The sequence below is a fragment of the Anas platyrhynchos genome, chromosome 3 (genome assembly GCF_047663525.1).
Source record: "Anas platyrhynchos isolate ZD024472 breed Pekin duck chromosome 3, IASCAAS_PekinDuck_T2T, whole genome shotgun sequence".
Lineage (NCBI taxonomy): Eukaryota > Metazoa > Chordata > Aves > Anseriformes > Anatidae > Anas > Anas platyrhynchos.
The window spans coordinates 119167004-119192484 of NC_092589.1; the positions used below are offsets into that span (position 1 = coordinate 119167004).

Consider the following 25481-nt stretch of genomic DNA (forward strand, 5'->3'; position numbering starts at 1 on the left):
CTGGTTATCTACACGCCGTCTCCAGCCAGATGCAAATTCTATTTATTTAAACCGATTTAGATAAAAATAAAGCCCATAGCAGGACGTCTACGGGCTCGCTGTTCCAGTTAGATGTGTAGCAAGAGCTCGGTTTGGTCTTGACCGTAATCTCCTGCACGGGAGCACGATGTACCGACACCAGCCCGTTTGGAGCTTGTGCAAGCAAAACTAAACTGCTTAAGGAAACTTTTACAAAGTTGAGAAGCGTTTTAAAAGGATGGATGTTGCTTTAAGTCGATGTATATTTAGTTAAACTGAATTTGGAGTGCACAAAAGTATGGAAGAGGTGCGGGTACCGTGTGCCGGCAGCCTCCTGCGCTGCCTTGCCATGCTCTGCTTCGTGGGATGCACTTATTCATTCCCTAAAATTTCACAGGAATTGCCTTGAAAAATATTTTACGTACCCTGCAAGGTGAATTATTAAGACAACAGGAGAAGCAAAGAATCTCACCCCCATTTTAATGTCGGTCCTCGTTTATTCGGTGATCCTGGCTGCTTGCTTTCGGCACTCTCCGCGAAGCATCTCGCCTTCCGCAGCTCCTCGTGCTCCTGGTGGCAGAGCCTGTGAGAGAGGAGGAAAAAAAACCAGAAAAAGTCTTTTTTGTCTTTTCCTGGTTAGCCTCGAATCACTTGCTCATTTTCTAGAAGCTTCAACCTCTATTCATACACTCTTTTTTTTTTTTTAAGGCTATTAAACCCAATTTCTGTGCAGTTGCAGCGCGGCGCTGCTTTGAGCATTGCCAACCTCCCTTGCCTCGCCGTCGGAGCCTTGCTCTTTGCTGTCCTATTTAGTTTTTTATTCGAGTGTTTTCAGCGCTCTGCTTAATACCGGCGTTGCAAAGTCCTCTCGGACAAAGCAAGGAGGCTTTTAAACCAGAATAACCTCCGCGGAGGAAGGAATATGGCAGGAGAGGAATGGCAGAGCGCGTGCGGCTCTGACAGCATTGTTTTTCATTTGGTAATAGTTTCTTCTGACTTCACCAGGGACTCCAGCAGTGATGTCAGCCAGGATACAGTTTATGTTCTGTCTGTCACCCGAGTGATAGATTGCGCTGAGTCGTGCCAGAACCATAAATTGCCTGGGAGATGGGAGTAAGTCGGTGGTGGAATTCTGCAGAGCCGGAGCCAAAGCTGGAGAAGAACTTCAGGAGAAGCCTCTTGAAGAGCGAGCCGAGGATGAAATCTTCCCGTTGCCTTGGGAAGTTATGTAAAAGTCCCGTCCCTGGACATCAGAAGGGTGAAACTCCTTAGTCATGCTGTAATAATTAGGGCATCATCAGCGCTTCTCGCTGTCATGCTTTCAAGATGTTGTCTCAACAGGTTGCATAATAACACGATCTGGACCATCGCAACTATAATAAGGCCGTAAAATTCTTTATTCAGGAAAAGCTCTAAAGGGGAGGTTGCAAAAAGGAAAAGCAGACGCGGTGCCGGCAGTTGATGGGATTTATTTGTCTTCTTTCATTTTTAATCGGTGTCCAAAAGTGTAAAGATGATGTTAAATCAACTTGGGTTTGTGGCAGGGAGCTGTGTTGGGTGTGAGGACAGCTCGGGCTCCGAAACGTGCCGGTGGGGCATCTTTTAATCCAGATACCTGCTGGATCTGCAGAACTGGGATGCTTTATCCTGACTGGAGATGTGCCCGAGGGGCTGCTCCGGGTGGAGATGTGCCTGGAGGGGAGCTGGGAGTGCTGGAAGATGCAGGGCAGAGCTGATAACCGAAAGGTGCAGGGAAATGCTCCTAGGGATGATTTTCCTTGTATTTGGAGAGTGGGTCCGTAAGGAAACGAGGCTGATGGTGACCTGCATCATCAGGGTGAGATCGAGGTGGCAGCGAGGCTGGGTCTTAGCCAAAATCTGGCTGTTTTGGTAAGAAGCACCACGAAACGCATTTGTCCAAACGTTTGTTTTCAAACTAAATAAATTCTCTTGTTTCAAGTGGGATTTTTAAGGTGGTAAATCGGACGTGAAGACACAGAAGGTGTGAACTGTACAGAAACTAATACAAGGGGAAAATAAGACAGGGAAAGCTCGGATGGTCGAGAGCAATTAGCAGGTTTTTAGTAGCGAGGAATTGAAGAGGAACTTTGGACAATTTTGGCAATTTGTCCACAAAATTTTGTGGATTTGGAAGGAAACAAACCAGCTTGCATGGAATAGCATTAAACACACAAATCCTCGTGTCTAAATTCATAAAAGGTGTAAAGTCAAGGTTTCCTAATAGGCAATTTCATCGGTATCGTGGCAGAGGCTTCGCTGCCTCATTTAACAACGTGCTCGAGACTGGGCTCTGGGAGCAGCCCTGCTTCTGCAAGATAAATTCACCGAAATTTCCCCTCTCGCATCTGCTTCCTCCCAGTTCCATTTTCTGCTGTACAAACTGCTTGTGTGTGTATATGTAGGGAAAAAAAAAGAAGCTGTAACGAAGGGGAAATGTCAAATGAAACGAACTGCTCCCGAATGCCTCTGTTCTGCCCAAAATTGCCCATCCTGCTGAAAACCCCGTTGATCATTTTCTTCAGCCGTCTTGGCACCTCCAGCTTGCGGCGTGCGAGCCCCCCTCGTCCTTGCTGCTGAAAAATAGAATAATCTTCTCGCCAGCCAATATATACGGCCCGAAGAGGAAACTGGGATTTAATTCTGCACAGTCAACTTCCTGCGATGCATCCAAACCCGTGCAGCTCCTGCCTGCTGCCCATAACCCAGTTCTTTTCAGCGCCGTTGTGCTGAGCGGACAAAAGGCGGCTGGGTCGTGGAATAGAGATGAGAGGCACGGAAAAACCAGCAACCGGCCAAGATCATGAGAAACGAGGAATCGGAGGAAACGAGGGGAAGGAATTCCGATGGTACGGGCTCTTTTTGTTGTTCCCTCGTTGAAATCTCCCCGCGACGTTTCGTTCAGTTCGGCGAGCCCCAGGGGTTGAATGTTGTGCTCGTTCCTAATAAAATAATGAGCTCTAGTATCACACCGCTTAGATCCCAAGCTGTCTTGTGGCAAGTCCCTTCCCAAACAGGCTGGACTAAAGATGTGTGCGGTATTCTTAGTCAAGGGGATTAATATTTCAAAAGGAAGGGCGCCCCGTAAATAAGTGGCGAGATCATTTTGTCAAGCAAATACTTAACACCATTCTTGGACAGAAACGAGCGCTCGGAACAAGGAAGAAGTTAAAAAGAGGCAGGAGCGGTTTGTAGAAGGTCACGTAACCTCAACAAACTTGTTTAGCCTCGGTGAGAAAAGAAGAAAACCAGGGTAAGAGCCTAGAAATAATTGGCTTTAATCTTCAGGAGGCCTTAGATTGTAACCTAAGTCGGTCTTACACTGGTGCGTTCTGCTCGACTGCTTCAAAAAAAACCCCTTTTCGGAGGGATCTGGATGACTGAGAATAAGCAGCGAGTGTGGAAACCATGAGCAGCGCCACACTCTCACTACAAAAGGAGGAATTAAGAAGAGAGATGTTTCAAGAGCCTGAAATGCGAGGTTGTAACCAAAAGAGAGCGGCCACAAAACCTCCCTTGACAACAGAAGGCTTTAGCCGAGGCAAACCAGCACGGCAGCAGGGGCCGGGCACATCGGCGTCCAGAAACACCGGCGGTGAGCTGGGGGCTCCTGCCTGCTGCTCCGGCACAAGGGGGAGGATAAAAAAAAAGGGGGAGAAGGGTAAGTGCCTGTCTTTAATGATCTGTGGCTGTTCAGTATCAGTATTTTTTCTGCCTGCTCTCTAGAAGGTTGGAGAATTTTTCGATCCGTGGCTTCTGAGGTCTCGCCTGGCTCTTTGGATGGATCCCGTTTTGTGTTTCCAACCATGAATGTGGCACCGGGGGCTGCTCCGGGTACCCGTGACTGACAGCTCCGCGTGCCGACCTCCGTTCAGATCAGTTTTCTGGAAAAAAAAGAAACCAAGGATTTCTTGGGACCCACAGAAACCCTCGACTGCACCCAGCACCTCGCCTCGTTTTGGTGCATCGCCGTGAATGCTGCGCGGGCTCGCTCCTGTACCCTTGGGTGCAGGGAGCACCCTTGGGTGATGCCGGGCGTCCTCCGACCTAGAGGGACAAGAAACCTTTCCTGGAGAGCCTTTTGTTCCAAAGAAGCCCGTGTTGCTAGGGAGTTGGCATTTGCGTGGGGCTTGAACAGCCCTCGCTTTTCTGATCTCCTGAAAATTTCGCTCCGCAAACCTGCTCCTGTGCCGGAGGGACGAGCGCGAGCGCTGCCTGCCGTTTTACAAGCCCCCTTAATGAGTGGAAATGAACCTTTTGTCATTGCCAGGAGACCGGCTCTCCGTTCACAGCAGCCCCGTCTCCCTCTGATGTGCCTGCACGCACGCGAGTGCGTGCGTTGAGTCAGAAGGATGACAATAACGCAGCCAGAAAATCCCCTTGTTCAAAACGAGGGGAGGGGGGAGGAAAAAAAGACCATTTCCTGAGCTTTTGCTGCTTCTATTCATAGGGGTCTGGCTGCCGCGCTGCAAAGCAGGAATCAATTAAAAGCGCGTGCGGCTCTGCCTTGTGGAGCTGGGTCTTGAGGGATGCCAGCCCTTTCAGATGGCTTTGGAGCCCGGCTGCGCGATGCCGGCCGAGGAGGGAGGCAGCGCACGCGTTTTGTGGTCCCAGCCCGTAATTACACGGCGGCAGGAATGCTTCTGCAGGCACGTGGAGCCGCAGCAGCGCCTGCTGTGGGGCTGGTGCTGCCATCCACACCTCCGTTTCAAAGCGGTGACCTAGTTTGGGAAGCGTGGGGCCTCGCCGCTGCTCATCGGGGCCGTCTTCGTGCGCTGCTCCGGCTTCGGGGCCGGGCTGAGGATCCACGACCTCCTGGGTAACAACCCGGCACCGGTGCTTGCTGCTCTGAGAACTCACAGGCTCATCACCGAAATAAAAGCGAGGGATGAGGTAAGAATAGGAATTGAATAAGAATAGGTTTTGGGGCTCGCTGCCTGCGCGGCCTCATCTCAGTCCCTTCGTTTCGTCCCGCTGGAGACCGGGGGCTGCGGGGATTTTGGAGATGCTGCGAGGGACCACGGCTTCCTGCAGGCTCAGATCGTGGCACCACGGGGAATTTTGCTCCGTTCCTCGTGCTTTCTTCTTGCTAGCCTCGTTCCTCTGCGAGCTCACACCCAAAGAGATGGCACTGGGAGCGCCCAAGCTGCAGACACCCCTTTCCTCTGCATCACCCCGTGAAGCTTTCAGAGTTTATCCAGGCTTTCTGAGCACCATGGAGGAATATTTATTTGGGGAGCTTGTGTTCCCAGTCACCCCTGTGGGCTTGCAGCATGCAGCCGAGCCTTTCAGGTATTGTTTGAACCCGGGGCTCCCTTTGGGAGCTGCTTTTTTTTGGGGAGCTGCAGCGGAGCCGCCTCTCGCGGGGCAGATCGGCGCGCTCGTGCCGCGGCCTTCTGTAAACACGCGGAGATGCTTAGTAAGCTGCTCGCCTGCTTGTCTGCATAACAAAGACGAGAGTTATGTAGTGGGTGTAGAGAAAGGGTGTGACGTGTACTTTAACCTATTAGGCTTGCTAAATCTGGGGAAAAGGGCCCAAGCTGCATTCAGCGGGAGAGCTCTCCGTGCGCCGGGGTCGGCTCGGCGGGCACGACGCCGAACGTCTCGCAAGCCCATGGGGTCTGGGGGCTTTGGGAGCCACAGCACGCCGATTTCTAAGACTTTGCTTTCTCATTTTTTCCCCTCCATGCTCTTTATTTAAATTGTGAAGCACCGAGTGAGAACCAGCCAAAGGATAAAAAGGCTGCAGACCTCGTAGCGTGTCCTTACAGAGCCCTATAACGCCCGGTGGGGCCTCGTGGCAGCCTCTCCTATGGTTAATACTGCCCCAGAACTCTTGGTAGGTTTTCACCTTTATCTTCTGACCCTTTTCCTTTTTTTCAGCCTAATTTATTGTAAAGGACGACCTTTCAGAGCTGGCTGCTAACTTTCCCCGAAGTTATTTCTCGGCCGCTCCTGGTGCCGTGCCTCCGCCTGAGCGGTCTCGCAGAGGCAAAGGCTGGGCGAAAGTAATTTATTGGGGGAGATTTAGGGGAAATTAAATCAGGGCTCACTGCAGCGAGCGGGCTGCAGAAATGAAAATCTCCAGTTGCTGACTCAATTAGGACGTCCGGGGGTGATTGGTGGAGGTCCTGGCGTTGCTGAGGAAGAGCCGGGTTGTTCTGCGGGGTGATGGTGAGCGGAGAAATCCTTCCTGGGCAGACACAAGGGCTCGTTGAGCAGTGTTTCCATGCAAGACCCGCTGCCGTGGCTTCAGCAGGGCTCCTGGAGCACGCGTTGTCTCGTTTGACCTGCTAAACCGCTTTCCTCTGCTTGTGGCCTTGGGGCTGTGCTCGGTATTTTTTAAGTGGATTTGTTCAATGATTTTCGAGATAGAAATGCGTATCGTGGTGTTCCGGAGCCTACTGCAGTTTTGCTCGGTGTCTTTCCCTATAAAAATTATTATTTTTTTTTCCTTCTGAAGGGCTTAGAAGTTGTCAGTGGCTCCTGGTTTGTGTTAAGGCGTGAGATCTCTTTGTAGGAGAACACTTTAAATATTTTATTAACTGGTAACGCCAACCATCCTGGCCATCCGTAAGAAGAACCAAAAGCAAAGTCACCAGCTAAAGCAAGTAAAACAACAACAAAGAATAATGTATAAACGCGTTTAATGTACCCGCTGCTGTAATGAAGGGTTCTGATGGCAGAGCCTTTGCTCCAAAGCGCGGCGTATATTGACATTGAACTCCCAGGTGACTTTACCAGGCAGGCAGCTAAGGAAAAAAAAATAAAAATGACTTGCAAGCTGAGCACATTTGACATAAGTAAAGCAGAGGCAAGTAATTTTGAGCGTATGACTGCATATTAAATCCGAAAGGAGCAGAGGGTCCAGGGGGGAACGCCAAAGCCCCCAGCCTCCAGCACGGCGCTTCGGTTTTGCATGCAGCTTGCTCAGCCCAGGCTTCTTTTTATTTTTTTCCCTTCCTCGAGTCTGTAAGTGAAATAATTTAAACCAGTATTTCATGCCCTTGAATATTTGTTCCGTCAGAAACGAGCTGATTTCTTATTAAGCTGTTTGATCTATTATGTATTAGAAAAACACACAGCATTGCTCCGTCGGAGCGCTCTGCCGCTGCACAAGCTCTTTCCTCCTCGGTGTCATTCCTCTTCCATCCGCTGATGAAGTGGCAGTGTTACTTCTGCTGTAGTTACACGGGACCACGATTTGCACTTGAGTGCTTTTGCTGTAAAAACATGGTGTGTGAGAAGTCGATGGGCACAGCAGTTTCGTTCCCGGAGAGCCTGAGCGGTTTTGTTCGTTTATTTTGTGAAATTACGTCCCTGTAGTTTCCCTTTTTTTCCTTCTCTCTGCTCATCAGCTCGGCTGTGAAGGCCTGGTGCGTGCCGTGGTCCCATCCTGCCACGTTCGTGCTCGTGGCTGGCACAAGCAGAAGGCAGAAACCGAATGGTTTGAAGCTCAGCACCATCCCTGGGAGTCCAGCGAAGATCCCTGATGGGCAATTTGGGGCACGAGGCTGTGGTGGCCTCCGCGTGTCTGAATTTGTGGCAAATTATTTGGAGGGTGGTTACGGACGTGACGGTTCGGTCCTGCAAAAGAAAAACCCCACAAAACAACCCCAACCCTACAAAGAGCAGGCAGGTGGGCAGCTGGAGGCGGTGGGGCTGGGAGAGCTGGCTCGCTCTCATTAGCCCGTGGGGTTGTATGGCTTTTTGGTGTGTCTTTACCCAATTTTGAGCGAAAAGCACTTGGTGGTGGTGTTTTTCAGCAGTTCTTGCAGGCATTTACGTGCTCGAAGGAGGAAGGATGGAAATGCCAAGCCGGGGCTGAGATGAGACTTCAGGATTGCTGCTGGCTCCCGTCAAAAAACCCGATTATTTCAGGGTATCATGGGGAGAGTTTAGTGGATCCGAATGACTGGAGGAAGCCTTAAGGGAAGAATAACCTCAAAAATGTAGCACGTGCGTGGAAAATCTCAGGGCGTATTCTCATAGCTGGGGGAAAATCAGAAATGCTACGATTCCCAAACTCCCTTGCTGCGTGTGATAGCATGAGGTCTCGCCGTACGGGCTCCTGCCAGCGGCGTTTGCTGCAATTCTCAACAGCAGCCTCAAAACGCTTCTCTGCTTCGGCTGAACACATCGAGAGAGAATTAGGAAAATGAAGGAGAAATGAGTGAATAATCTCAGTGCAGCGTTCCTGCTGCCGAGCCTGTTGCGTTGCCTCTTCGGCTCCTGCAGTTTCATTAGATCCGCGTTACTCCGCGTCCCTGCTAACCAGACCTGCTGGGATGGTTTCATCTTCTTAAGGAGATGCGAAGCCTTTGAACAAGCCTAGAATTACGGATGATGTCAGGCTGCGTTTTCGTTGTACCTCATGCACTTTTTTTTCCCCCCCTCGCAACACAAAAAGTCAGAGGAGGCTGCAGAGAACAGATTCTTGGCGGTCGGAGCGCTCGGCAATCTGGAGTTATTTATATGTTTGCGATGCAGAAGAATGCAATCATGAAATATTAATGCCGCTTTATGAAAAGAAAAAGGAAAAACTCTGTAATTTTAACGGCGAACAAAAAGAGGAATTGACTTAGAAAACGTGAAGAAGGCTGGAACAAGGATGTGGAGCGACTGGCCATCAGGTAAACCCACTTGAATCCTCGATGGCAAGGCAGAATAGATTTCATCCCCGTTCACACAAGAAAATGCAACACCCAAGCTTTGTTGGATTTCCTCACCCATGAGAAGGCACTTCGGGAAGCTCCCAGTAAGAAATTGGGAAGAGAGATGTAATGTCCAGCGTCTGCTGTGGGATTTTGGGGAGAGGAGGTGCCGGGATGGGAAGTCTCAGGCGTTCCCAGGTGCTGATGAGTGATGTGACTCCTCGCTTCGTGCCAGGACTTTTTGGAAGTGTAATATTTTTGAAAAATGTTGTTTCCATACAGTAATCTTGGCATTTGCATCCAATCTCTCCTTTCTCCCCTTCCCCAGCTCTTGGATGGGGTTTGCCTCATCGCTCAGGGTTATTGAAGTGAAAGCTCCTGCCAAGCAGGAGGCAGGTTTGGGTCAGGGCTGAGCTCGGCCACTAGAGCCCTCGTTTTATGGTCAGGTTTGTAAAGTGTCTCTTGTGCTCAGAGCCTAAACTGACAGGGATTTATATCTAAATGACATAAAAAGTCCTAGAATGTGGAACAAATTGTAAGTTTTTGCCGGGTTTTGCCTTGCACGGAGCCGAGATGATGTATCTGTGATCTTTTAGGTGCCTGCTCCACCAGCTTTGCAGAAGAACAGGACCTTTTTGGGGAAAAATCATGGCACGGCAGCAGCTCTGGCAGCATTTTTTGTGCCTGGCAGGGGGCTCTAGGGGCTTGCAGCCTGGGCAGGGAGCGAGCTGGGGCTGCGGAGCTCTTGGCACGAGGCTTGCTCAGAGCCCTCTGGCCTTGCACTTAGCACAGAGGAAAACCAACCTTGATAGACGAATTAAGCAAAATGATTAAGGGCAAGAAGCTCAATGAATGGTCGTCGAAAATTGCATATTAAATGGAAAATTAATTTGCTGCAATCATCTGACCCCTGAACGCCCCCGCAGCTAAGGAGAAAGCAGTACGCCAAGAGGAACTGAAGAGCGAGGTGAGACACAAGTTTCATCTCGAGTACGTAGTTCTGGTTAGAAATTAGGAAGAAATCTTTCCTAATAAAGGTGTCGAGGCCCTGGTGCAGGCTGCCCAAGGAGCTGGGGGTGCCCCATCCCTGGCAGTGCCCAAGGCCAGGCTGGATGGGGTTGGGGGCAGCCTGGGCTGGGGACAGGGGTCGTGCTCATGGCAGGGGGCTGGAACCAGGTGGGGTTTAAGGTCCCTGCCAACCCAAAACACTCTGGGATTGTATCTGTGGTTCTAAGATGATGGCTCCGGCCCGTTCCTGGGCAGATGATAGATGCCCCATGCATACAGATGTTTTAGCTGTGTTGCAGCATCTTCTCTGGTGGCTCAGCTTCAGCTCTGCTGGACTGACAGAAAGGCCAGGTCTTTTACCCCAAATTAAACCCTGCCACCTCACCTTGCAGGGTCCCTAATGCCACTGGTCATACGTGCCCTTCATCGGGTTGCTCCAGTGGACCCGGTCTCTACCCTAATATTGGTGTTACAAAAATCTCAGGCCTGAGTGAAACCTTGCCTCTTGCTGATGTCAGTTTGTTGTTGTCCATGAAATCAAACCAATTCTCAGCTCTTGACCTCTGCTCTTGGAAGAGAGGTCTCCATCTTCGCTTAATCTTCGCTTAATTCTCACATAATTAATGAAACATCCATTCGAGCCTGGGGCAAAAGTTCTTTGTTTCATCAGTTGGCTAAAGCAGTGTAGTTGGCTGGAAGCACGTCTTCGAGGAGAGTTAACAAGACGCAGGCACTCGTATCAAAGGAGTATTTGTAGTTTTTGCACAACTATGAAGCTGTGTGTCCTGTATCCCATAATCCTATATGCTGTACGTCCCATATCCTAGCCTGGACGGGGTAGTTTCGTGTTTCCTTGGGAGACAAATTTCTGTGTATCCCTTTCCAAATGCTGAGCACATGGAAGCGAAGCCAGGCTACGTTTGTAGATGTTAAAAGAGCTTTAGGCACATTATTAACCAAGCTGCAAAAGATAACAGTATCTTCTAGTGTGTTATTTCCTATGGTGGGAATAAAAAGCAAAGAAATACCGTTTCCAGAGGCTCTGAAGCCTGCACGGAGGAGCTTTGTGAGCTGTTTCCCATCTCTTCTCCTTAGCAGATAAGTCCTGCTCTCGCACAGCCAAGGCAGCTTTAGGAGGACGGCTCCGACATTTGCCAGATGGACGTCTGCAGAGCTCGCGTTTGGATCCCAGTCCTTGTTTTTAGTATTTTAGTAAATAGTGTTTGCTGAACTTAGCTTCTGGATTTTGTAGCAGTTTGCCTGCCCTCCCATCCCCCTCCGGTTGCTTTCCAATGTGGATTCTTGCTGGCGATCTCCCTTCAGGCCCTCTCGTTACTCCAGAATTTCTCCGAGATGATTTTTCTGTACTTCCATCAATTTTCACAAGCCTCGTGGATAGCTTTCCAGAGGTGGCATGATCACATTTCTACATTGAAATAAATAAAAAAAAAATACTGTTCTTTAATTTGCTCGTTCTGGGAAATGAGTACACTTTGTATGTAGCCAAATCCTCCTAGCTGATCTTGTTTCTTCCTGCAAGCAGATATTTAAAACCATGTTAAGGCTTACACTTGCTCAGCTTCAAATACATATTTCTACAAGAGGACTCTTGAGGCATGTTAAAGTTTAATTTCTGTCTGACAGGGAGGTGTTGGTCTCTGGTTAGGTGCTCCACATTTGTACCTTTCTGTTGTGTGTCCTTAAAGGTCTGTGAAATAAAACCTCAGAGAGGTTAGGGCCTCTCTTTTGGGCGTCCAAAGCCTCCCCTCATTTTGTGGAGGTTTTTAGGGCTGATTTCTGAGCGCTTAGGGGTCTTTTGGGGAAAGGAGAGGGGAGAAGAACCAGAAGCTGGCGAGTGTGGCGTGAAGTGAGCGGCACGACTGAAGTGAAACCTCTGTGTGGAGAGGCGGGGGGTGTTTAGTGACCAAGGCGGTGCAAATTTTGTACAGATTTAGTGAAAATCTGAGGAAATCAGTGTGTGTTTTGGGGAGGAGAGAGGACCTAACCTAGGAAAAAGCATCTCTCAAAAGCAATGTGCTCAATCCACAGGCAGCTCCCAGCTTCGGCCTGCATGGCCTAGCGTGACGTGCGCAGCCGAGAGCCTCTCAGGCGGCCTGCTCCAGGAAGGACTTTTTTAACGCCATTTGCCCACATTTCTCCAATTTTCAGTAGCTTCCACGGTCTTTTTCCTAAACAAGTTCTTCTGGAGAGAGCTATCCCAAGTGGAGAGAAGCCTTCGCCCCGCCGCCGGCTGCCACAAGCAGCTACTTGCAGGCGAGGCTTGCGATGGAGCGAGCTCGCCTCAGACTTCAAACGGCGGGGAGGCGACTCGCTGTGGCAGGGCTGGAAACATAAACCGGTTGTGGAAGGGCTGCTCCCGGCGTGAATGGCTTCAGCATCTGCTCCACGCTTTGAAATTTCTTAAAAAAGGTGCAGGTGTGCTTACATGGTGTCCCTGTGCAGTGCTGGGCTAAGGGAGGCCGGTCCTGTGGCGCTGCCACCCCCCTCACGCCCAACCAGTGCTGGGAACCCCAAAAGAAAGAAAGAAAACCAAAAAATAGTGAATAAATCCCTTCAAAAGAGGAAGCATCCTTAAAATGTTTGCTTAGTGTTTTCCCTGGCCAGCTATTTTTAGATTTCTGTGTGGTTTTGATCACAAGGAGCTCTTGTTTAGGATTGATCTGGAAAAAAAAGTAGTTTTTGAAGCGTATTTTGCATACGTTAGTGTTTTGCCATGTCTTTTACTCGGTTAAAAAAATATAGTTCCCTTTCATCTGCATATATTGCTGTTCTGTAGTATGTTTTCTTAAAATCAGCGCTTATCTGCATCTCCTCAAAAAATGTCCCGAAGTAAGGAGACCGAATTTGCACGGTATCCAAACGAACTTTTGCTTCCAAAACTCCACGGGAAGCTGTTTCAACTTAAGGGGAATATTGATGTGGTCGAAACCTCCAGCTCAGCCACGTCCCAGCCATCTGGTGCATGCTGCGCGTGCGATAATGCCTCGAGGAGAAACCACTCCGTGCGACTCCCACGGGCGCCGAGGCACCCGGCACCGAGGTGATGTCTTTATCGCGACAGCCTGGATAAATTCACGATTTCCCTACTGCCTCTTGGGGGATTAAATTGTCTTTAATACGTCTTGGCCCCCTGCCCAGCGAGGGCAGGGCTGCAGCAGTGGATCCCGAGGAGGATCCCGCTGGATCCCAGGCTAGGGGATCTCCCAAATGTCTTCTCCTGGGGCTCAGGGACCCCTCGGGGGTGGCAGCTGGGCAAGCCCATGCCCCTCTGGGCTGGCTGGCTTTGAAAATGATTTGCCTTTCATTTTAAGAACCGATTCTCTTGAAAGCGGGGATTAGGATGCCTCTGGCAGTTTGAGGAAGATAAGTAGGGCTGCAAATAACAGGGGCGTGTAACTCATTTTCTGTGTCTTAATTCCATTTTAGCACACCCATAGTCCCAGTCAGGTGGGACCGAGACCTTCCAGATGAACTATTCGCCTGCTCTGCCTTACCTTTGGGGGGATTTTATTCACTCAGTGTGTAGGGGAGAGAAAGAAGGGGCACGGTGTGGGTATTTGCGGGGTGGGAGGATCGAGGCTGGTAGGGTTTGGTGGCTCTTGGTGTGTGAAATAAGTCATGGGTGGCTGCTGAGCAGAAATAAATTCCAGCACAGAAGGGGGGGCATCGTTCATCATACCTGAGCACCCATTTCTCTGAGTGTAAGGTGTCCTCCTGACGGAGCAGCTGATGTTCAAGCTCGGCTCTTCATCATCCATTGGCATCCCTTGTGAAACAGTATTCTTTTTGGTAGAGCACTTCGAATAAATCTTGGAGATGGTGGTAAAAAGAAGTTGGTATTCCTTGAACTACCAATACAGAAATCCTTCCCAGGTGAGAGTTTTTCCATCAGTGGTGCTGAGCACCAAGAACTCTGATTTGTATATTCTCCAGGATTTTATTCTTTGGACTAAAAAGACCGCTGCTTTACCTTGGTTTCCTTCAGAGCTGGCAGGAGTCATTAATATTGTTTAAATGCTGCTGCGTAGCTGTTGGCCACGGTTATGGATGTGGGTACAGCCCCTGACTTCTCTTTGAACATCTGGAAAAATCTGTTTGATCCAATCGCTTTCTCTCCGGTAGAAGGATAAAATCTTTCCTGGTAGCCTTGAATTCACTCTCTGAATTTGCTAGCTGTCAAAATGAGCTCGATGTTTTATACAAATGCACGCCCTATCTCCCGATCGCATGCATCCCTAATGCAGCTCGTGTAAACTGTAGAAGTATAAAATTAAGTTTTGGTTAAGACTTAATACAGAAATGGATGTGATCAGAAAAACAGTGGCTAATGGCATGAAATACTTTGAGGCAGGAATGGAAAAATCTCTTAAATGCTCATAAATGGCTTTGGAAAAATAAGTGCTTAGTCCCGTCTAATCCATGGTAACTTGCATGGAGGTAACCATGGAAATTTTATATATAAAGCTCAGCTCCAAACAGCCGATTTTAAAAATGTCTCTTGCCGCAGACCAGCGCTTGCTTACCAGCTCTTACCAGCGTGTGGTGGGACGTCGGCGTCGTCCATTTGTATTTTTATGTGTTTAACACAAAAAGAAAACAAACGCCAAGCACTCCTCCAACCAACCCACAGCCTGGGTGATGTGACAGTGTGATGATTTTGGCTGCCGATAAATGAAAATCTTGCCCCCGAAATGAACTGCAGATGCCTTTCTTTGTACCCGTTCGCATTTTGGGAACGTGACCAGCAGTCCGTGCTGCAAGCTGCTGCCTGCCGGGACCGGGGCAGGACCACGGTTATTTTAACACCGGCCTACTAAAAGTCAGGAGCGCCTTGATAACGGGTTGAAGATGAAGGTTTTAAGTCCAAATCGCACTCGACTTTTATTTTGACTTAAGCCACCGGTGTTTATGTTATTCATGTGATTTATTTTCGCCGAAGAGAAAACCTTATTTCCTCTGGCTGGCGATCCAGCAGCTAACCTTTTGATTAGCCATCTGCTTGGATTCGTGCAGTTTTCCTTTCCCAGATCGGTGACAATTTTTCAGAGTCACTCGCGGCGGAGACGTCGCTGCTGTGCAAGGCGAAGTGAGCAAATCACGTAGGACTTACGAAGGTGCCGGTGCCAGTAATTCCCATTCTGCACCTGCAGAAACCGAAGCAGGAGGAAGCTCTCACGGCTTCCCAGCTCCTCCTTCTCCCTTCTCTTTTATGCACTTGCTCCTGGTTTGTTTTGCTGCCGTGGGGAGCGATAAACGCCGCCTTGCTCGGGCGCCTTTCCTTCCACACAGCGAACAGGACGGCGATGCCGCAGGGAGGTCACTTTGGTTACCACCTGAAACGCAGGGCTGGCTGCTTTTTGCTGGATTTCTAATTTTCTCTCCCTCCCCATAATGTTTCTGTGCAGTGAGCTGCAGCCCTGGTGCTCTCGTGTAAACGTGGCCGGAGGATTAATCCATACTAAATGCGGATTAATCCTAACGGGTGCTTCAGCTGAGATGCGTTTTCCTAAGCTCCCTTTCTAGGTATCTGAATGAAGTGGAATTAGAGACAGTCAGAATTCATGGGCTCGATGGAGGAATCACCGGGCCACGTTTGGGGCTGATGGAGACGTAAGGGAGCTTCTTCCCCACCCCGTTGTCTTCTGCCCAAATATCTCCACTTCTCGCCACGCTGCTACTTCTCTTCAGCTCTTCTTAGGAGATGGGTGTGCAATTAAAGACAGCCCTGGCAAGTGGGGTTTGGCATCCCCTCAATGTGCCCAGCCTCATCCTGCCCATGCTTTGCTCTCCTGCAGCTGGGAGTACCCGAAGTGTCCGAAGCCCTCGGCTTCTTGCAGGTGGCTTCACCAGGAAACGTGCTGCCCTTCAGCCGGTATTTTTATGCAGGAGACGTGCAAGTTCCTTCAGCTGAACGCATCTCGGTGCCACCTCCGGGGTAGCTGCTCCGTATTTCCTTCCTGCTAAGGCTTCGGAGCAGGATTGGCTCCGAAACAGCCGAATGCATGCGGTTGCGGAGCTGCTGTTGGAAAAGGAGAAGGAAATTCCCTGCTCTTGCAAAGCAGGGAGCGGATCAGAGTCGGGGCTGTAAATCTGAAAGCCGTGCGCTTCGGCTGGAGAGCGACGAGGGACGTTGGCTCTCAATAACTGCTTAGATAAGTGCTCTGGCTGCACGTGCTTTGATTCCTTTACCATCTGCTTTTCATTCTGAAAAGGAGTCGCAGTGCTATGGGGTTAGATCGAGGGGCTTCGCAGCAGCGGGGTTGCTCGGGGTGCCGCGAGCCACAGGTGGAAGCTCTCGGCCACGTCCTCTGATGCTTGAGCCGAGCTTGCTGAAGGGCTGCTAGCAGCAGGGAGCTTGGGCTCGGTGTCAGGGGTGGAAGAAACTCGAGCAGAGTGGGCTGGAGTGCCCGGGGCGTCTGGATTTCTGACAGCTTTTGCAAAAAACAGTTCTCAATGCGTTGCCTTAAAGCAGTCCGCAAGCGGCTTTTCCCCCTCTTTTGGACCATTGCAATTCACGTTGCGTGGCTTCCTTTAGGAAATGATTTTTTTATAAGCACCTGCCTTGAAAAAGGCCTTTTCCAGCCCTGCCTGTGCCTGGCTGGGATCGCAGGCTGCCTGGAAAAAGCAGCGGGATGCTGAGCTGATGAAAGGATGCTGAGTGTGATGGGAATGCTGCACTGCGATGGGGTGCAGAGGGCTGGGGACCTGCGCTCTCCGGTCTGCCTTTGGGATCAGAATCTGCTCCGCAGGCACAGCCACAGATCTGCTTTTCCCCTCAGCCCCGCTGATGCTCGGGCATTACATGTGGAAGTTATGGGGTGATGCCTGGTGTCAGCAGTGGGGACTGTGACACCTTCCCAACAGGGCAGGGTTTGCAGGGGGCACGCAGCGTGGTCGGGGGGACGGCGAGGCTGCAATACTGCCCCACCTTTCCAGCTTCTATTCTGGATTGATTCGGGCAAATCATTCAAATAGCTGAAATGGTGGCTGCAGGTGAACTTAAAACATTTTGAAATTCCTGTTTTTTTTCATTATTTTTTATATTTATTTATTAGAAAGCATGGAGATGAAGATGCAAAGCTTTCGGGTTAACTTCATCTCTCCATGAGGGCAGGCACCCGTTCCTGGTGATCCCCTATTTCCAGAGCAGCAGGGAGGCAGGGTCCTGACTTGGAAACCTTTCGCAAGTGTTCTTACTGCTTTAAGTAATTTGGCTTTCGATAAAGTCTGCCTTTTTTTTTTCTTTTTCTCTAAGCATCATACTGAAATGATCAAAAAGGATAAACACGCATTTTCAGCTGTTTAAACAGCGTTATATTTTAGTATGCAGTAACGCAGTGGTGGTGAAGGTTTTGCTTGACATTTTTTTTCACTCAGAATCCCCCAAATTACCTTTTTACTACTGAATTTTCTTACCGTAGCCATAGCTACATATTTTTATATCATGCATATATGGAATTATTGTATTCCATAGGATATGGAGTTGGAATTCCAACGTAATTGCCTTCTTAGCATTAATATGCTTTGGGTTATTTAATGGGCAGCTAGGGATTAGGGTAAACGTGGTACCCCTGGATTCATATCCAGTCTGTTTCTTGGATTTATCCGCATTGTACCAAAATCTCAGATGCAGTCATGTTAGTAATGGGGGCAGAGGGAGCAGCACAGCTTTCCACATCTTCAAGTGCCAGTTGTTGCTCAAAGTTGCCTTCATTTCTTTTTTCCCCTTCATCATCCCAATAGATTCAGTTATTAAGACGTGGCACTTGAGATATCCTAAAATGATTCCACCAGCTTAGCTCTTTAAAAGAAACCCATTAGTCAGCTTCTCTGAAACTTCCAAACTGCTTTGGATAGAAGGAGCTCTGCCACAGTTTGGCTTCAGTGAAGGAGATGAGATACAGCTCTGAAATCGTGGGGCTGAGGACAGGGCTGTTTGTGTTAGAAACGTGTCTGCTTGGTGCTGCAGAGTGCTTTCCATCTTCCACTTAGTGTTGCCGAGAGCTCTCAAGGGCTCGTGTGACTGCCCTGCTGCTGAGCCCGGCCGTGGCTCCCGGCGCAGCTCCTCCCCTGAGCCTCCTTCCCTGCGGGTTTTTATTCCCCCCGCTGGACGTAGTTGTTATTCCGGCTGAATTACATCTCTGCAAATGTGTGGAGAGCTCCCGAAGGTGTGAACTACACATTTCTGGTGTCGGTGCTGGCCGAGAAGATATATCCCTTGGTTGTTCCCCTTGGGGATGGGTATGAGAAGACATCTACCATGGCACACCCATTTGGAAACTACTCCCCTGGCATTTTTCCCATCAAACAGCATGGCCCAGGCCCTCAGGAAGTGATGTTTGAGGTCTGATTTAGGTGAAGTTCCAAAGTCCTTGAAATCAAGAGAATTGGGATTTCCCAGTGTCTAAAGCTCTCCTTCCCTTTCCAGGGAGGATTGGGTTCGATACCAGGACAATAAAGTATCTTTAGTGTTGAAAAGCATAAGATGATGATAATTAAGAACTAGAAGTCCAGATGTGCAAATTAATATCAAAGTTGTGGCTGTTGGACTCCAGAGCACCCTCACTGCCTTAACAAATGGACTGAAATTGTTGAAACCTCTCTAATTTTATGTACAACATCCTTGGTCTGTTTAAGACACGGTACCCTTTTCCGTTCGCTTTTTCAAACTGCATTTTGCTGCGGAAGACGACGAGGCAAGAACATCTGCCCTGGGCTGCTGGTGTTTGTTATTAAGCACGTTTTAATGAGGGATAGGAAGAAAGTAAACAGTTTAAAGTACCGCACCGCATCCTTGTAATCCAGCGCACAGCTGTTGGAGCGATGGCGAGGGGCCGAGCCCAGCGCCGTGGTATATCCACCGTGGTATATCGCCTGTGGTATATCCACTGTGGTATATCTGCTGTGGTATATCCACCATGGTATATCCACCATGGTACATCAGCCGTGGTATATCGGCCGTGGTATATCCGCCATGGTATATCCGCTGTGGTATATCCGCCATGGTATATCGGCCATGGTATATCCTCTGTGCTATATCCACCGTGGTATATTTGCTGTAGTATATGCACCGTGGTATATCTGCTGTGGTATATCCACCGTGGTATATCCGCTGTGGTATATCTGCCATGGTATATCCACCGTGGTATATCCTCTGTGCTATATCCACCGTGGTATATCTGCTGTGGTATATGCACCATAGTATATCGGCCGTGGTATATCCGCTGTGGTATATCGGACGTGGTATATCTGTCATGGTATATCCGCCATGGTATATCCTCTGTGCTATATCCACTGTGGTATATCTGCTGTGGTATATGCACCATAGTATATCAGCCGTGGTATATCCACCGTGGTATATCCGCTGTGGTATATCTGTCATGGTATATTCGCCATGGTATATCCTCTGTGCTATATCCACCGTGGTATATCTGCTGTGGTATATGCACCATAGTATATCGGCCGTGGCATATCTGCCATGGTATATCTGCCATGGTATATCCACCATGGTTTATTCCCCGTGGTATATCCGCGTGCTTGGGCATTGCTTTGCCTTTGCTTGCCTTTGTCATGGGCTTTGAGCAGAGAGAGAGAAAAGATTGGTGGAAAAGATTGAAAGAGGTGGAAAAGATTGAAAAGTCAGCCTCGCGTTCCTCGGAGCAGGATGGTTCTTTGAATCTCTGGTGGTTCTCTGAATCCATAATCAAAGATTATTGATTTTAATCTCATTTTTCGAAGCGCGGTAGCAGCTGGGTTTGCTGGAACAGGGAGCTCGTGGCAGCTTGAATTCCACTTCCAAACATGCGCCGTCCTTGCAGCACACGGCATTAGCATTTGCACAGCTCTTCGGAGCAGTTCCTCTCTTCTGTACGAGATCATCTCTGCTGGATTACTTAGAGAGAGCTCCAAGTAGAGCCCGGTGGAAACGGAACGCAACGGCAGCGTTCCCAACGGGTCGACAGCAGGAAAGCGAGCGGTTATCACCCCTTGGCATCGCTCTGACAAAGCAGTTTGCAGATGATAGCAGACACTTGGTAAGATAACGGTTAGGCTCGGGGAGGAAAGGGACCCGAGCAACGCAGGAGCCCTAAACCGTGTAAATCATTATTTGCGCGTCGTTTGGCTGCCAACCAAACGGGCCATAATGAGAGAAAAAGACGATTCTGGGAATGTCGTCCCCAAAAATGAGGGTGATATCTGAGCTCCGCAGAGCTCAGGCTCAGCCGGTGAAGGAGGAGCAAAGGCTGATCTAATCTCCATCAGGAAGTTATTACGGACTAATAGGCAGCGTGCCGTTAGGGCGGTTAATGACTTGAGGGTGTTGGGACACGAAGCCGGGGATCCTCGGGCGAGGAGCGAGCCGGGGATTAAGTTGGCAGTCACCGAGCAAAACGGAGCGGACGGGGTGCTGGGTGGCACGGGGAAAGGAAAACGCTTTGGGTTTGGTTTGGTTTGGGGCTTTTCCTGCCCCTTTAAGGCACGCTTCTGCTTTCGGTCTGCCTCCGTCTCAGCTTCCTTCGGTAATTAATGAAGTTCCTCCGTTAGCTTTCTCTCTGCAGGGACCTGCAGCAATTTTGGTACCCTCCAGAGCTCAGAGGGGTAGATAATGGCCAAGTTGTGCCAAGGGCGAGGTTTGGATTGCCCTTTTTGCCTCCTGCCTTTTTGGGGACGGGAGCTCCTGAAGCATCCCAGCTGTGTGGCTGGGGCCAGCAGAGCCCCGCTGCGGCTTTGCAGCAACTTGGGGAGTTTTGAGCAGGTTCGGAACAACAGCAGCTTGTGTAAACACCAAAACTGGCAACTCTGAACTTTGCATTTCGATGAGGCGGGTGGAAGACTCAAATTTACGGCGGGGTGAGCATTCGTGGGCGCAGGAGGCGCGGAGACCCGCTGGAAGATGTTTCATACTTGGACTTGAGTACACGAATGCAGCTTTTCCTTTCCGTTGATGCTTTTCCTTCTTTTTTTTTGCTCCTTGCTCACCTCTCAGGAGGTCAAGCCCCACGTTTCGTGGCGTGGCAGATCCTTCAGCCCCACCAGCATCCCCAGGAGCTGGAGCCAGCAGATATTTCATAGGACCTGATCGCTGTCAGCAGGAGCAATCCGCAGCTGTAACTCGACTTACAGCATTGCCTGTTGGTATCGATCGGCTAAACTAACAAACCCAATCAATTTCTTTTTCAGATTTCTTCTAAAATGCATTTTGCACTTTCTGCTTTTCATTTAAAGCCCTGCAGTCGCTGCTAGGACAAGCAAGATCCCTGCAAAACCTGGCAGGCGTTCAGAAACCTAAGAAGCACAGCGAGCTGTTTATTAAACTTCCTCATGAGCAGATAAGACAGCTCACTTTACTGGAACAAAGTTAATATTTTTTGTTGTTGTTGTTGTTGCCTTCTCGGTTGTGTAAAATTATTCTTTCCAAACGCAGCGATTGTTTTTCTGACCTTTTAATTTGCGACAGCGGCCTGGCAAAGCCGATCGAGCCCTCTTGCAAAACGGCTCCGCTCCCCCTTGTCTCCACTTGGTGTTGGGTATAAATCAGGCAGCAGCACGTGAAAAAGGAGATGAGGAGAAGAAGAGGCCTGCCAGATGCTCGAAAACGTTTGCAAGTTTTTAAGCAAAATCGAATTTGAAGGGCACCTGAAAGTGAGTACGTTTTTTTTGGGGGGGAAGGTAGTGAGAGTTAGCATTGCCTTGAAACTGTTGTCTGAGCATCCTCACTCCAGGGAGGTTAAAAACAGCTAAAAAGGAGGCTTTTGCACTGGCCCAACAGCTTCAGAGTGTGGAGGAGCTGCAAAAAAAAGCTTTGGTGCAGCATCTTCCTCGCAGGCAGGCTGCTCTCCTCTCTCCTGGTGTCCTCACTACGCGTAGCACGGCACTGAGCAACAAGGAAGTACACGAGGGATTTTGCCAACACGCCACCAACAGTAAATCCTTCTCAGCTCCTCCCTGCTGGCTTTTTATGGCAGGGTGGCGTTTATTCGCTAGGAAATATTAGTGAGATATTTAAATGCAAAGGTGCCAGGCACTCCTGTCTGTTTTTAACCACATTTACAAATGCGCGGTGCAATCTGTTGATTTACATCGGGTGTTTCAATGCCTGTGCTTTGTTGGGTTGCAGAATTGGGGGAAAAAGTGAAAATGTGGCTGGTTTTAAAACCTCACTTCGAGCTTTTCAGGGGAAGGTGTCAATAACGTGAGCAAGAAACGCTGAGCGCAGGATTTTGGAGGAAAACAGAAGAGCAAAGATCACCAGTCAGTGCGAGCTTTATTGAAAGGACTTTTTTTTAAAAAATGTTGGAAATCTCTAAATGCATGTTGCTACTAATTAAAAGGCTTTCTGATGAGGGGGAAAATACCCAGTGCAGTTGATGTACGTAACCTATGGATACTTCCTTCCTTTACCTGTCCTCCAGGTATCTTTATATCTTCAGCTGAAAGCTCGTGCCTAATACCACTTGTAAGTGACTTTTATCATTGCCTCGAGGTGTTGTGCTCTGGGAAGGAGAGCCAAGATTCAGCTCTTTTCACTCATTTCTGCCCTTCCCGGGCTGCTGGCAGCGGGACGGCCGCTTCTCCTGCTCCTGGGCTGCCGTGGACTCGTGGAGAGCAGCCCTGCAGCCTCCCCGACCTGAGCAATCTTCGCAGAATCACATAAAAGAGGTTTTTGGCTCCCTGGTTTCTTTTGCCTCATGGTCTGAGGTGCCTGGCCCCTACATTTTTCTCTTAAGCTGGGTTTTTACAGGTGGCAGTGCAGTCACCTCCAATCTTCTCCCTAAAAACCGACTGCGCCACGCTGCTGTGACCTCTCACCACGAACACTTTTGGGTCTTTCAGCATCCTTTCAACAGCCTGCGTTGTAATTCGGGAACCTCCCTGGTTTCGCTGCTGTGCCAGGGGCAGGGCAACGCAGCCCCCGAGGTCTTTGTTCCCAAATTCCTGCTTTGCAGTGCTGTTTGCTCTTCTCAGGGTGGAATTAAGGGATCTGCAGCGATGGGAGCTCGGTTCTGTGAGTGCAGCCTCCAAGAGGACCCAGGAACTGCAGGACACTCGCCCAGCTCTGCTCGTTTAACAGGACTCTCAGCCAGAGATGATTTCTGTCTTATTTAGCAACCACTGGGGGATTTTTGCTCCGTGGCATGTCCAGTCCCCCCCCCTTTGAGCTCGCACAGCCTCTCGGCGTGCACAACATCCTGTGGCGAGGAGCTCGAGCACCGCGCTGGCTCGTGGGCGAAGAAACCTCCGTCTCTGCTTTGGTTTTTGGACTCGCCACCTGCTGCTTTCAGTTGTCACTCCCTCGCTGCACCAAGCAGGCTGCTACTGACTTGATCTGCTGCTGCTGCCTCCCTCCCCTGGCTTTTGGAAGGTTTTCTGTTCCTAGATGCAAGTTTGCAGTCGTTGATCAGGACATGCAACGTCTTCGCTTGTAGTCGGCGCGGTGGAAGATGCAGATCTGGAGTCGGCGTGAGCTTGAGTTTTGCTTGTGACCTGCAGGGAAATGAGTAATGTAGGGCACGAGAACCGATCCTGCTGGGATTTCAGCACGAGCACGTGATTGATGATGATCTAGTTAGCTTTTATGACTTGTCGCCTGGCCAATTATTAATCTATTTAATATATCCCGTGTTATGTAATGCGATTCCAGTGACTTGAGAAATCGTACCCTGCAAAGTTCAATCATTTACAGAACTCCAAGTACGTTGCATCAGAGCTGCTAGGGTTTGCAGGCGACCTTGTAATCCTGGCGAAAACACCCCCACGAGTGATCTGTGCTGATAGCCATCAGCTATTTGCTTCCTCTGATTCCTGCTCGGGGCTTACAGCGGCAGCGTGTCCCTCGTCTGCGTGGGGTGTGAGCTGGGCTGCTCGCTCGCTCGCCCTCCTGGTGCTTCAAATATTGGCCCAGCAGCGTTTCCTTCAATATTCTCCAAGTTAAAACTGGCTGAAAAGTCAGATAAATGGTGCTCGGGGTGAAGATCTCTAGGATCCAGGTGAAGATCTCTTGCTTTAAAATGCCCTGCGTCGATAGCTGTCGTTTCCCAGCTGCCTGAAATGCTGCTCGGAGTAGGAAACGTCTCTGTATCATCCTGCAGCTCGCCTATACCTTTCTTAATTAACAAATATAATATTTGGGGCATTCTTCTGCCGTTCCTGTGATATTGCTGGTGGCTGCTCTGGTCCCGTGCAGTGACTGTGCTCAGCCCCTGCCTGAATTCCCTGTTTGTAGGTAATGGGGATACCTCGGGGTGCTCAAACCTACAAATACTGTGTTCTTCTTGTGCCTTTCGGCTTCTCTTGCTCTTTTGTATCACATCATTTCTGATGTATTTTAATATGCCAACAGTTTATTTGCTCTTCTTTCCATTTTTCCATGTTTCTTCTTTCCATTTCATATATATATATAAATATTCTATATAATATAATTCTAATAATGCATTATATAACATATTATATAATAATAATATATAATATATAATTCCAAAATATATTTTTTATATACTCTGCTAGTTGCTTTCTTTTCCATCAGGGCCAGCTTGGGGTGAGTAGTTCATTTTTTTAAAACACACCCAATTGCCCTTTTTAGCACCGGGAGCCAAATCCCCCCCTGCCACACACCTCACCCCGAGATTCTGCAAACACGTACTCACCGTTGCCATCAGTATTTATATTTTTCCTGGTTTTAACCCTCCCTCCTTCGCATCATCCCATCTCGTTGTCCGAAGGGAGGTGAGTGCAGCCCTCCCGGCACGCTGAGGGTGGGGGATGTTGCTTTAGGTTTATTTGGTGGAAGTGATCACAACAACCACAGCCTCTCCCGACTTCTAGCTTTCATCCCAATCCCCGTGTCAGCTCAGGAGCTGTCATGGATGGCATTAAGATGCTTTTTCTTCCTCTTCTGGACCTTTGTGCCCATTCCTGTGCCTGTGTGTACAGAGTGGGAGCATCAGGAGCATCCCTAATCCTTGGGCTGTGCCTTTTGGGGTGCAGATCCCTGCGTTTCCTGAGCTGTTCCTTGGAGATGCTGCTGGTTTTGGACTCCCTCCTTTTGCCTTCCCTGATTTTGCATGGATAAATCATAACGAGTGACTTACAGCAGTTGTACTGCTAACGATGGCTGCGTTATTAAGATCTAAGAATGGGAGAGAGAGAAAAAAAGGGAACAGGCACGTCCTGGAAGTAATTCCTCGCCCTAACGTGGGCTCTGGATGTGGCGGTTCCTTGGGGACCAAACCTGATCCCCCTGGTCCCTCCTCCCGTCCCATGCCTGGCCCCGCAGCCTGGCCCTCTGTGTGTGTCCGACCCTGGGCTGAACCAGCGAGGAAAAAAACCCACAAAGTAAGGCAATTAAAACAAAAAGGGTTTGCTGCCAGCCCCGCGTGCTGAGCTGCGATGCCTGGGCACCTCCACGGGCACCTCCGTGGGGTGACGGCAGAGGAGACCCCGCAACTACACGCCTGGGTTTCCTATCAGCCCTTAGGTGGCTCAGGCTGATGAAGATTAATTTTTGGCCGCTAGAAATAAAACTTAAAAGCAGTGGTGTGACTTGTCTTGGTGGTGGCCGGCTAGATCAGATGGAGCCTGCAGCGTGCGGAGTGGCTTGGAGGAGATTTTGCAGAGCTCGTCTCCGTGGTTCTTGTTTGAAATGACTTTTTTGTTCAAATTTTGGCGATACTTTGTAATACGAAGAGCAAAAAATTTATTTTTCAGCCGAGCAAGGACTTTGCAAGCCCTGGGTTTGATAAAATACCGGCATTTGGGTTGAGA

General features: G+C 49.4%; 1 protein-coding gene across 5 annotated transcripts in view; it reads left to right on the forward strand.

Moving 5' to 3' along the window:
• Nucleotides 1-25481, forward strand: part of NCOA1 (nuclear receptor coactivator 1) — a 143350-nt gene that overhangs the window by 17473 nt on the left and 100396 nt on the right. Inside the window, exon 1 of one of the 5 annotated variants that reach the window (XM_072036593.1) lies at nucleotides 19680-19753. The exons of the other annotated variants lie outside the window; for them this stretch is intronic. The gene's annotated coding sequence lies outside the window, so the exon portion shown is untranslated. Of the gene's footprint in view, nucleotides 1-19679; nucleotides 19754-25481 lie in introns of those variants that run through there. 5 annotated transcript variants of the gene reach the window in all.